Source organism: Onthophagus taurus, chromosome 7 (assembly GCF_036711975.1).
Source record: "Onthophagus taurus isolate NC chromosome 7, IU_Otau_3.0, whole genome shotgun sequence".
Classification (NCBI taxonomy): domain Eukaryota; kingdom Metazoa; phylum Arthropoda; class Insecta; order Coleoptera; family Scarabaeidae; genus Onthophagus; species Onthophagus taurus.
In genome coordinates, this window is record NC_091972.1 from 8837821 (window position 1) to 8851831 (window position 14011).

Sequence of the window (14011 nt, forward strand, 5' to 3'; positions counted from 1 at the left end):
TAGTTAGATAGTGGAAATGCGCAAAATATCAAAATTGACGATTTTCATTAATAAAGCCCATTATAACTCAAAAACTAAAGATTATGGAGATAAATATTTTGTACATAAATTGTTTATTATGGATTAAAACAATATAATTCATAACCATACATTACTCAATTGTCTTCATATTCTGCTTAAAAACTGGAAATGCGCAAAATATCAAAATTGACGATTTTCATTACTACAGCCCATCATAATTCATCTCTTCCAAAACTGCAGATATTAAGTTTTATTTCTACTTATTAAAAATCTTGTTTTTCAGGTTTGGAGATGTGTCCTAGCCTCCTTAAGCAAGTAATGTCATAATGTGTAACTTTTTTTGTGGGGATATTTGAATGATAAAATTTATCAATACCAACCCTTGATAAGCATAACTTGAAGGCAGCGATTCGTAGAGAGATGAAATTGATCATAGAACTGTAACAAGTGTGATGGCGCTTTAAGGATAAATTAAAGGTAAGAGTATGATATCTTCTTATTTTATCTCTTCAAATATGTTAGATATTCAGACTTTTCAAAAGAAAGATCTGACAAATTTTCTCAAAAATGGTTTCAGCTTTTATGCGACATTAAAACATTGAACATCAAAACGATTGGAAACTTTTAACTAATTAGAAACCTTAGGGAGAAAATATTGAATTTTATTTCTATTTGAATACAAAATATTAAAAAAATAGCCCCATTACAAAATAAATGAATGCATAAATATTAATATAATAAATATTAAATACATATCGCGAATATCGTATTTATCACAATTCTATCGATTATTTAGACATTAAACGACTGTTTATCACAGTTTGGGTTTCCTATCGGATGAATGAACTTGCTTAGCGAAAATGATGCTCCATGGTTATTTCTAATGCTATTTGCATTATAATATTGAATCATGCATGACATTGCATGATGGAACATGCAATTCATTTAAAAAAATGTAAAATTTCTGCACACATTATTATTTTTAGTTGTAACCATATCTATTTTATCAAATCCTTTACATGACTATAAACGATGCTTATTTCGAATAGATGCTGCATAAAACTGGATTTGTTATCATATCGCATGACCATTAGAAGATGTTGTTTGGGTAATGGTATGAATATCAAGTTAATGTTTCGATGAAGCTAGTTCCAGCAACACCACGGTATCTTTTTAGCATAAGGGAATGCGCACATAGTACACAGCAAGTATTGAGAAATTTGCTTATCTGGTGCCAGAGGAAAACGACGGTACGTGAAATAATGCCGTCACGACTCCACACTCGGACTGGGACATTGATTTTTGCCTTCTATTTATAGTACAAGCGAGAGCTTGGATAACCGTACTTAGCATATTTTAATCGTTACGATACTATTAGAGACCTTGTTGGCGTACTTGTTTTTGCTTGATCGTTTCGTGGAATTATCAAAATTGTTTAAACGAATCTAATAAGGTGACGTGATTAATTGGCCTTTCTAAATTTTTGAAATTAATGTTTTCTCTAATTGCTATTTAGAGTATATAACCTTCGGTAAAATTGCTAACAGAGATTCCTTTTAGCTGTTAACAAGCTCGCAAACCTGCGTTTGGATTTAAAAGCTCACGTCTACACTGTCGACATCGTCCATTTATAGATTCTAAGTGGTACTATAAAAATGTTTTACCAGGATCTGGTGTCTTTTTTCGCCGATATATGTCTACTACTCTTACGACATTATACTGAACCTTTTAAGGAAAATTGTCCTATTTGGTAATCTATGGAAATCTAATCAAATCGAACAAATTTGAAATACAAATAAAACTCATCAATATGTATATCTTTTAAAATCTCATCCATATAACGCAAAATACTCTATCTATCTCACTTTAACGTGACATATGGTTCTCCTATATTTGCTTCAATGATTGAAATATAACTCTGTAATCATTGTCAGTCACGTTGATTGATAACAAAGATAATTAACGTCATTTAAATACCAGTCCGGTCAATTAACCCTTCGTTTCGGTCGACCATAAAAGGGGGTTGAGTATCTGTATCAACGAAAAAGCTAAAACGATAATGAACAAAGCGTGTTTTTGCTTCAATTAAAATTTCCGACAATTAAACATAAGATCAATATACTTTTCTGTTGTGCACACATTTTAATGCAAATAATCGGACCACCCTGCCAACCGTAATCTGCGCCCTATTGCTCTCAAAATATTTAGACCCCAATTAAGTTGATTATGAGAGAGTAGCCGTCGGTACATCCGGCGGGCGAAAAAGGACCGTCCATAGAGATTTCGGGCGTATCCTTGAGTTAATCGACGAGCCGCCTACGTGTCAGGTGAGGTTCGAAGGAGGTAAATCGAAAAATAATCCGGTTCGTGGCGGGCTGAGAATGATGATGATGGTAATTGTGAAAAAATCGAATGGAACCAATCGTCGCCGTGAGACAATCACTTTTCTTGGTGTTGCTGGCGGAAAGTTTCACCTTTTGTTGATTATAACAAAAGAAACTATTGAAAGCATGGAAAATTTTCGATTGTTTGGGATTAATTCAAGTGGAAAAATGGTATTTTTAGTTGCTACTTAATAAGTTTATTGGTAAATTTGATTAATAGAAAGTGTAATTTGATAATAAAATAAGAGAAAGCTTCCCCATTTTGAGTAGAGTGGGATGTATTATAATATAAAATAACTGTACATCTACTTAAAATATTAGACCAATCCCACATTCCGTTACTTATATTCAAAGTATGACTCATAAGGACTTTAATAACATTTACAAGTTTTAACTTAATGTAGTTCAAATAAAAGGAAAGGTCCTAAACAAATCTTCTCGATCATAAACCGTTGGTAGTGATGGCCATTACGCAGTAACTGGAATATCTCTCCGAACCCATTATAAATAGCATCCGCGTCGAATTAAGCGTGCGTCCGGAATTTACGTTTCCTCTCCGGACCGATCTAAATAGTTTGAATTTATGCCGGTTACGAGGATAGCAACCGGTTCACTCGAAGAAGACGACGTGGCTCTCGTCCGTACGCCGTTTTAACAACGTTTACAAGACGGCGGACCTCAAGAAGGGAAAGAGACCGACAACGATAAAACACGTGGGTAGCGGCAAGCGGAGAAGAGATGCCTTTTGACTCTCTCTCGGCAAACGTGTATTGCAAATTAGCACCGACCGAAGACGACGACGAAGTCTCTTCTCCACCTCTTTCTTTACATTCTCCTCCTGCTTCATTCTTCTTTGACTTTTACCTACTCTTCGAATCCGCACACATCCTTTCCTTCTTCTCAGATCGTTTATGAGCTATCGCTCACCGCGGGTACACCACGGTAATGGCGGATTTAGCGTGATGCTAATGACGGCCAACCTTCAGCTCTTTCAATATAATCCTTCGATATACCATCATACTTTCTGACTGTCTGACCGTCTTTATGAATACCGATATTTTGTTTTTGGTTTAGTTGTTTCTTTTTGTGTTTTGATGACATACAGCGAGGTTCAAACTGCAATTGAAATGTTTCTATTGATGAAAAAGGGGAGATAAAGTGAAAGACGTTCCTGCGGTACTGGAGCAGAATTTGGGAGGGATTAACGAAAGAGGTGGGAGGTGAGCAAGAACTTTGCTGTGTTGAAGATGATACAAATTAGTTTAAAGCGATTTAAATGCCTCAAAAAACAGTGCTTACATTTTAATGATAATTACAACCAACCTAAAAGGAAACATTTAAACTGTGATAAGCTATGCAAGATAAGTCTTTTACTAGACATCCGCAGAGACTACTTCAATAAACTCCTTCAAGAAGGTCATTAATATGTTGATGAGCAAATAATTGTGATCAAAGGAACATTTATTTTGATAACTGGTTTACGTCAGCAAGCCTTTTGGTTGTGTTGAAGGAAATGGGAATTTTTGCAACAAGTACTGTACTTAAAATTCAATCAGTTGCTAAAAAACGGTAAAAAGGTTCTTATGGTATGAAATTCATAATCATTCATAATCTTGTATGTCTAAAGTGATTTAACAATAAACCTTACTGAAAAATTTGTGTCTTAGGCGGCCTCTGGAGACGCATTCACCTTTGAGGTACTTTTGATTACCTGTTTTAAGTGGCTCTTTTGTAGCCCATAACCGGGTTGGAGTCCAATAAGGGGTGTTTTCGCTGCCTCTTTGGCCAGCTTATCCGGCTTTTCATTGCCCTCAATGTCTCTGTGTCCTGAAACCCACCATAGAGTAACATCATTGCCCCTATCGAGTCCTCTCAGGTTGCTGATACACTCTCTAATCAGTGCAGTCACACGTGTAGGCCTGAATTGCCTTTAGGACGGCCCGACTGTCTGTGAAAATGTTTATGGATGCACCTTTCTGTCTACAAAGTTAATCACAACTCTAGAAAGTAGTACATAAAAATTTTCTGTTTGTTTACAGAAAACATCTAATAAAATTTGAACTAAAAATTGCTGATGATTTTCTCCAATTGATATCTTCTACAGTTTCAATCCAAAGAAAAAGAAGTCGACCGTCCAACGTAGAAAGAAATTACCCGATATCTACACGTGGTAGTTCTCCAGAACCAATAAAATAGAGACTACCTTATACAACGCCAATAATAATCCATACATCGTCAATAAATGTGACCCAGTTACCGACAAAACAAGCTCATTGGGAAATAGAACTATCAAGAAGGACAGTAGGTAGAATTCATTAATCACATCGTAGCTATAAACTTAACCCTCAGCCTGATTGGAATATGGCACTACAAAACCCACAAGAAAATAGCAGCACAATTGGCGAACTAGGAATCTGGAACAATCGTCTGCCTCATTCCAAGGGTGGAGGGATTAACACCTTGGACGGGAATAGGAATTCGAGGAAACTCCTCACTCTATATATGTATATTTAAGTGTGATATAAATATTAAGGTGTTTCCTTCATTATGTCTCTACTTGAATATTTGTTGTGAAAAAAGAATCGTCAGCCATGAATCCTCATGATTCAAAACAGGGAAGCAGGTAATTAAAATGAAACGGCTTCCAACAGAAGCTTAATTAACAACCGGGTTGGAAGCTATGTAATCAGGTTAATGAACGACTTTCGCATGCTATATTTGTATATGGCTCTGGAGCCATCTAGGAATGTACTGTACTCATTATATCGTCCTCGTTACATATTCTATAAATGTATATCTTCATAATCCTTATAAATCTTAGATAATCTTAGGTATTTATGGAGGTAACAATTATTAAACTTGTAACTATTTTTAACTCGTTTCTGTAAACATTTTCTTGCCTTGATAGGGATTTTATTCTGAGTCACTTGTTGTTCTTGTTATCCTATTCATTTGGCGCCTTCGCCATTCACACATCGGCTGAGTATGTTTCTCTCACCTTCGCATATTAAAAGATTTTAATCTTAAAGTATACCGTTCCAGATGAAATCATATCAAATTAAAATCGCATCTTGTAAAGTAATCGACGCCACGCCGCAAAATGTAAAATTGCCGTTCCATCTCGATGCATAAATAACATAAAGATTCCCGGCCTCTAATGGTGCAATTTGTTTTTTCGCGCGCGCGGTAAACTCGCAATACCTAATCTCCATCGTGAGCAATCGCCGTCTCTGGCATAATTTATGGTTTTGGTAGCATCTCTTCGACGCAACCGGCAATTATACACGGTTTTTCGCAAGAGGAACAATCCAACCAATAACTTCTTTTTTGACTTTCTAAATTGGATCTAGAAGTTGGTTTATAATCGCGTAATATCGAAATGGCGCAATTAGTTTTATCTTGATCTGTGCATTCAACTATAATCGCGAAATCAATGCTTAGAATGGATCGTCCGTTAACCGGTAGAGGTAGCTTCCGGACATCGTTAAGCTGACATTTTGTATTTCTCGCTTTAAATTAAAGAAGAACACATTTAGAATGAAGAAATCCTCCAAAGAGGTTGTCCACTTTAAGATTGCAAAAGATGTAAAAAAAATAAAGACAGTAGTCATTGTCCGGAGTGATGAGAGTAAGTCGCTGAAAACGTCTTTACATTGTTGTGACCGCGCGCGCATCATCGAGGGGTGGGTAGAAGATGAAGAAGACGAAGAAGAAGCCGAAGTCGAAACCATCGGGAGGGGCAAAGAGGGAATACGCGGGACGTGGAGCCTCCACACAGATAAATGCCGTTGAAAACCGGTTGGGACGAGATAGCGTTCACCTGTCCTTCAGTTGACGTGCTGCAGTCGTCCTCTTCAAGCAGACGAACGGCCAAACAGAGACCGTTCCTGCGACTCCATTTACGGAGGGAAACCGAACGAGCAGGTTTGTAGATTTAGCTATTCCTATCAATCAGGTGTACGAAGAAGACGACAACCTGACTTAAAATGGGGAAGACGAAACGCGTTAAACTAAGGATTAGGAATCGTTATTGTCGTCCACGTTAAGTAACTTAAATTAAGATAATAGCAATGTAATTTATTCGGAAAACAAAACGAGTTTTAAAATGATAAGAATTCGATGGTTACTTTGTTGGATTAATTTATGAGGTGGTCATGAATTTTATTGAGCGAAAATTAGCAATATACGCAAATATATTGGTACTGTAGTCAAGTACGGAGTGCTAATTACCCGGTTTGACCGGGTACAAAACAATCATGAAACCTTTTTTCATTGGAAAGCTTTAAAACTTTGCATAAGATCGCAGCGGGAAACGTGTTCGCTACCGACACGGCCGACTGCGTCTCCCTGAACCTTTCTCATGCGTTATTAATACGAAAATTTGTAAATAATGGTGAATAAACGATGCGACGTATTTATTGGTCCATTGTGTCTAGTACAACAGTTCTCGCTATTTTACTGGGAAACTTTTCGTAAAAACATAAGAAAACAACAATCTATTTATTTATTATAAATACACATTACCGTATGGGCTCAGCTAAATCAAACTCATTCTTTAGCAACGGATTGGTTAAAAATGGTTTTAATCCACAACCGAGTTATCAAGAGAACTGGAATTTTATCACGAACAAACGATTTCGAATTTCGAGGGCTGAGGATATCTTAATGTTACTCATATAGTGGTTACTATATAACCAATATATAAATACTTAAAAATAATGTGTTCAGTAGGTTGGAGTCTTGGAGTTAGTGCAGTGCGGTCTTGATAACTGTAAGACAAGTAAATTCGCCTTCAATTTTAATTCCCAGTCAAAATATGTCAAAAGTATTTTTTACATTTGCTTTGTTTCAATTCATAAAGTTTCAATAACCACAAGTAAAATTAATTTATGGTAAAATCAATGTACACAAATCTATTAATTTACTTTCAACTGTAATAAAACGTTTTCCTTAAGCTTAATTGAGAAGATTTATAACATTTCACTGGCAGTAATCCTTTAAATACTTTTGTAACTTTTGTACGATGTTAAAAATTTTGTAGAATTTAGATAATCTTCGCACCAAACGAATCTGATATAACTTGCAATATATGAATGCAGAAACCATAGTTACGCAACTACTATGCACTTGTACTGTCCCACATAAAATGCAACATAGTTTAATAGTACAGGCATTGGGTAGTTTTGCAAAGGAAAAGTTTTGCTTGGAAAAAGGTAACGTCCTTGTGATAACCCTGCGTTTTCGTTTCTTTCGTTATTCATCGTCTAGAATAACACTACAATTTTTTATTTACTTCTCACCTTGAAAAAGACGCGATGAATTTCGAATTTAATCAAGCCAAATTAAACAACATTCGATTCGTCATAGCTTTTTGTGAAAACCACAAAATGCCGAACTAAATTTTAGCCTGTTGACCTTGTCCAAATGACACCATGATCGTCTCGTCGTTTATATACAGTTTGTAGTGCCAAAAATTAGGTGGAATAAATTTATAGCAAATCGACCGTAACGAGAGAAATATCTCCATTAGGGTAATTTAATGGTTTATGATTTAATTAGAAGCATCAATTCAGCATTATGTTTGAATTTAATTCAACTTTTTTTTTTTTAAATGGATCAACTCTACTTTTTTCGTCTCCACTCAACTTGTTCTTGAGTTTGAATTGTGAGCTGAGATTTGGGTCACGAGGTAGCTTCATAGCTGTTGCTAGTTAGCCAGTGGTTATGTCCACGGCGTCGTTATTTTACAACAGATGTCGAAGTATCACATGACTTGGCAAGTCGTATCTTACAAAAGTTTCACTTCAAGATATTAAAATTCAAGTAAAAGAGTGTTTATATTTGTGTGGATGGTTAATTATCATCGTTTGAACATTATAAAAAAAATGATAAGAAGAAGAACACAACACATTTAGGAAACTAAATAATTAAAAATATGATTAAGGTGAATTGCAGACTTATACTAAAGCAAAAAGGGTGAAACAATTTCTAAGCAAAGATTTTCTATTCATGAAAATATGGAAAAACTTCAAAGGGTGTGAAAAACTCCTTTTACATTTTGGGACTGGTTCGAATATTAAAAAACGATTCACGATGGATAAGAAGACTTTGCTAAAATTATGGCAGTCGCAGTCTCAGTTGCGCTCAAAGCGATAATGAGAGAAGAGGATGATGATCATAAAACGGAAGATGACCTAACCATTGCGATGTTTACTATTACCAGCGGCGATTGCAGACTTAAAATATAATGTTGAAAATAAACCTGAAAGTTTTGCCGAGAGCAAGAGGTTTCGGAATTTGGTGCTAATGTTAAGAAATACATCAAGATAATAACTTATCCTTAAAGATTACTTCCTCCAGAGTTTTATTTTATAAAATTTTCTATCCTATAAACTATACGTCAATAGGTAATATCTAGTAAACGAGAAATACAACTCAGAGCAAGTCACCAATTGCGCTTATCCATCAGGACTCTTTTGGAGGAAGATACCAAGGAGAAAACACAATGAGAGAACAGAATTATGATCACAAAACTCACGAAAGAGGTCTAAAAAGGCCTAACCATTGCGATTTACTATTATTAGCGTCGATTGTTTGCTTATGCCAGAAGACTTTTTGCCTTATTTACCTGAAATGCTTTTATAAATAATTAAAGAGGAGTAACAAAATTTAAGCTGATGTGTATACATAACAAATTAGATAATTTTCATTTCAATTTCTTAACAAATATTTTTCTTTTATACTTGTCTTTAATATAGTTGGTTCAAATCAAGAAGCTTATAGTTTACAGTAAAACCAGAACGTGACTGCATTTTAGCTCACGTTCTATAGTGTTCACGTTAGGTTCCTCGAAAGCCGTAATAACAAACGTAAACGTAAACGTTTCAGACTACATGACGGTCGGTAGGTTTGAAATAAGTCGCGTTTCCTGTCGGCACATAGTCGTCGATACCCCCCTCGTTCCTGCTAGATTTATTTCAGTCGCACGCCCCGTTCGGTGAAGGAACGCATAAATGCCATCTTTACTGCCGATGTTATTAGTAGTTAGCGGCATCGGATCGGCAACTCTTCAAGATTCCCGCGCGAGCAAAGAGAAAACGCATACGTGCGTGCCCTGTAACCATAAACTCTCTCCGAAAAATGTTTCTCAACCTCCTTTAGTCTCAACGATCATGTAACAAAAGGAGGGTTTTAAGCAATTTTCCTTTTTCGATGATGGGGCGGCGACGTCGAATTTCGTGCCATTCTTTTACGTTGACGGCATGACAATTTCGAAAAGAGACGAAAAACGTGAAAGACGATCGATGTCGATATCCATCTTTTTTTAGCTCGCGCACACTGAGTTTCGTACCTACCGAGTAGGAAATGTCTAAAACGAGCCAAGACGTATAGCGAACGAGATAAGATGTGAATTAGCATAAAATTCGAATATGTCTCCCGGTGGCGGTCGTTTACGACGAATACCTCTACAATCCCACTCTCTTCCTATATCCACCACCACCCGAAAACACGTCTATTGTTGTGCACGAAAACGCGTTTACATACCTAATGGTGCGTACGTTACGTGAAAATATTTAAATGGGAATATATTCTTTGAAACGTATTTTATTTTATGTAAATGTACACAAATATCAAAAAGAATAATATTAAGTCAGTACATCAATATGAAGTTTATCAAACAGACTATTCGTACTATGTAGAGAATAGAAAATTGTAATAAAGTTCGCCATGAAGGACACAGCCATCAAAAGTAATTCCCAAGTTCCTGAATGAAAATTGTTTTTATAAAGAATTACCTTCAAGAAATAAAACTAGAAACTTCCGGGTTGTAACGAGTGTCTATTAAACTCGTCACTATTTGGCGTTTCGAATGCCATGTTACAATCTTCTTAATAAACAAGTTAAAAAGTTCACTTTCTGAAATTAGCTATTTTGATATAACTGGTTATAAAATAGCTTGAAATTGAGGGGATTTATTGAACCGGTATTTCCGGAATAAATCCTCTCCTTAGAAAAAGAAATAGCAGTAGATTTAGTAAGGTTAAGAATTAAATAGCTTTTTGTGCAAAAATCATACAGCTTGAAGTCTATAAGGTAGGATATATTAATTCAATTAAAATAATAATTTTATTTGATTTAGTTTGTATTCTTTTTGTGTTTTGTCATCTCATACTCTTATCTAATCATCTGAGAGCTATATAATCACCATGGTATGCTACTAGCTTTATTTTAAATCAATAAATATTAAACTACTTAAAAAACATATGATTCAACAGTTTTTTAATAAAAAACAAACATGATATTTTAGAAAATACAGTTAAAAACAGGATTAGGTACATATCCTGGTATCGTTTCATGATATCAACATGACCCACGCCTAAGTGTTAATTGTTAACTTATTTTATAAATGGTTGTTATTTTGTAAAATTATCAAAACTTGTATTCCGTTTTGAATCAAAAATATATTCTTTAACAATATGTGTAGGAGCAAATATTGAATATAAGACAAATCATTGAAAAAGCCAAAGAATTTAACATGCCTACTTATTTATGCTTTATAGATTACACAAAGCTCATCGATTGCGTTCAAAGGCACAATCTCTGGATGAAATGGGAGTACCAAGACACTTCATAACCATCATCAACAATCTCTGTGAGAATAACAGTATACGTAAGTGTTGAGAACAAGCTGATCGACCCATTCTAGGTAGAAGAGAATGTCAGGTAAGGGTGCATACTCAGTCCAACATCTATGGCGAGTGGACCATGAGAAAGTCTTGGAAGACTGGAATATCACCCTGATTGGGGCATCAGAAGAGGAACTAAATGAACTTTAACGAAGAAGGCTCCAGCGGAGAGATTAACAGGGGAAGCCAGCTAGCCACACTAAAGAACATATGAAGAAGTCATGCAATCTCTTTGACAATGAAAATGAGGCAGGTAAGGAGTCTAGTGCAAAAGATGTTTTGCTGGTGCAGAATTCTAAGAATTCCGTGGACACCGAGGAGAACTAACGAGTCACTACAACTGAAACCAAGAAAAAAGATGCAAGCATGGTGGAGGAAAACATTGCAACATTTTTTGGACATGTGGTGAAGAAATGGTCTCGACCTTATCATAAACAACATTACGACACAAAGTTTGGCGCGCACATTTAAGATGGCTAAGAACAGGGATGAATGGAAAAATACTCTGGAGAGCAACTCTTAAAAACACGATTCTCGAATAAAAGATTTCAACTGAGAAGATCGTAGGTGAGTTATTGATACATTCATTTCACTTTGATTTCAATGTCAAATAGTCGTTTTTTTCGGCATTGTATCACTTTAATTTCATCCGACAATACAATAAGAATTGAACTATTACTTTAGAATTATAAACCTTTGTACATACGTGGAGCTTGACACACCCAAGAGCATTTTAAATGCATATAATTAGCCTTGCTGTATATATAGTATTATCTTGCTGTTTCAATTCTATAGTGGGAACATATTTAACCAGGTATTAAGAGTTGCGTGTCTATACGACATAAAATGATGTATTTTCAGAGTTATTTTCGGCCACTGTGGTTTGTATGAATCCACGTGTGTAACGCCCAAATATATTTATCTCTAAATTTCTGCGTTAAATATTGTTTGTTTTAAGAGAATTGAATTGTAGAATTAGTATTATTAAAGCTTAAAATATAACAGGAACATAGAAAGATAAACACATTATTATACTTAGATTAATGCTTAGATTGTACTTTCAATTCAAGTTCTATATGAGTTATTTTTTCATAAACATAACTTTTTAAGTTAACATAAAAGCTTAAAATGAATCAATAACTTCTTTTGACTCAAAAAAAAGTCATTACAACACTTAAAACCAACAAGATAAATGTTTGTAAAGGTAACTTCACGGCGACTGGCAGCACTTAACCCTCGTGACAAACCAATTGGGACGCTGATACATCGGTCCGGTTGCGCACATAAACAAACGTCGCGAACATAACTCTTATCGAGATTAATTTAATGTAAACCCGGTGCTTTGGGTTTCCGTGGAATGCCGCGGCGGCAACACCATGCTTTGTACAGCGCGATGGCGGCCAAATGAGAGAGAGAGAGGGTTAAACTGGAGACCAGTTTGCCTCAGAAAAGTTTTTTAACTCTCGTTTTGCGTTTGCGCCCGGATTAACCACGCACACCGTCGGCCGGCTTCACAGACGGAGATTTATCGGAATTTTATGGTAATAATCCACGCTCTCTTATAACTGCTCTCACTATCAAAAGTATCAAGACAGAACAAGCATCAAGATACGAAGAAATCGATTATATCACATTATCAAGAGAAATTCAAAATAATTTTATTAAGATGGGATTTAAATAATTTATGCTGATGATGCTTTCTAAGTAACGTTTATTTAAGAATATTGAGAGTTTCTGGATACTTGAAAATGGACTTAATTCATGATTGACATTAAAAATAATACAAAAAGATAATGAATAGAATTTCTGATGGTAATACCGTTATTTTTCTGAAGTACACTAGTACAATTCATAAGCATAATGGTCAGTTAATGACTGTAATGGACGGATGACTGGCGCGCGATTCATCAACGGCTTACGGGGTTCAACAAGCGATCAATTATTATCGATCATCGTCGCACGCTTAAGCTTAACATAGCTTATGCGATACGGATTGGCAATATGTCAAATACGGTGAGTCACCGTTGCAATTAGAGATTTAACGTCGTTATGTATAAGTGTGATAAAGGAATTTCCATGTGATAAATAAAAATCTTAGAAATAAATTAGTGTAGAGATAAGAAAATGTCTACCATAGAAAAGCTTTGAAACAAACCACAAAAAATACTTTAGTGAATTTATCACTATAGGTTATAGGCAAACCATGAAGCTAACAATCGTATCTACCGTTTGAGATCTTTTGCGTGTCTCTCGTTTAAAGAAAAGAAAAAGAAACTTTCAATAAGAAGCATGTTCAATGGGCGGCGGGAATTCGCAATAGAAGCATTTATTACCGACTTTTTTGCCTTTTTTGTCGTCTTTTAAACCAGTAGTCCTCAATCTTATTGCGATGAATCAGTTTTGATTTATTAAGAAAATAGGTATTAATTTGTGTTAGTTCTAGTTTTAGTTCAATGAAAAATATACAACAATCTAGCGCTGAATAACAACTAAAACTAGAACTAACACTAGCATTAGAACTAACACTAGATCTAGAACTAGAAACATTCGGGTTTAGCCGTACGTCTCTTAAGACGGCTAAACCCGAATGATTCTAGTTCTAGGTTTAGTATTAGTTCTAGTTTTAGTTCAATGAAAAATGTAAACTAACACTAGACCTAGAACTGGAAACATTCGGGTTTAGCCGTCTTAAGAGACGTACGGCTAAACCCGAAGGTTTCTAGTTTTAGGTCTAGTGTTAGTTCTACTTTTAGTTCTATAAAAATATACAACAATCTAGCGCTGAATAACAATTAAAACCAGAACTACCAACGTTGATTAATGAATATTCTAAAAGACAAATAACGTCGTTGAAAACCACTGTTTTAGATACTCTGAAAGTCTAAAAGTAATTGAATAAGGCAGATAGTTCCCCCAGGA

The 14011-nt window shown here is 35.3% G+C and overlaps 1 protein-coding gene across 2 annotated transcripts in view; it reads left to right on the forward strand.

The window, feature by feature from the left end:
* LOC111424612 (cytosolic beta-glucosidase-like) overlaps nucleotides 1-14011 on the forward strand; it is a 66035-nt gene that overhangs the window by 42209 nt on the left and 9815 nt on the right. The window contains exons 3-5 of one of the 2 annotated variants that reach the window (XM_071198239.1): nucleotides 305-498; nucleotides 10967-11058; nucleotides 11113-11659. The gene's annotated coding sequence lies outside the window, so the exon portion shown is untranslated. Of the gene's footprint in view, nucleotides 1-304; nucleotides 499-10966; nucleotides 11660-14011 lie in introns of both variants that reach the window. The other variant, XM_071198238.1, reaches the window with a different exon arrangement.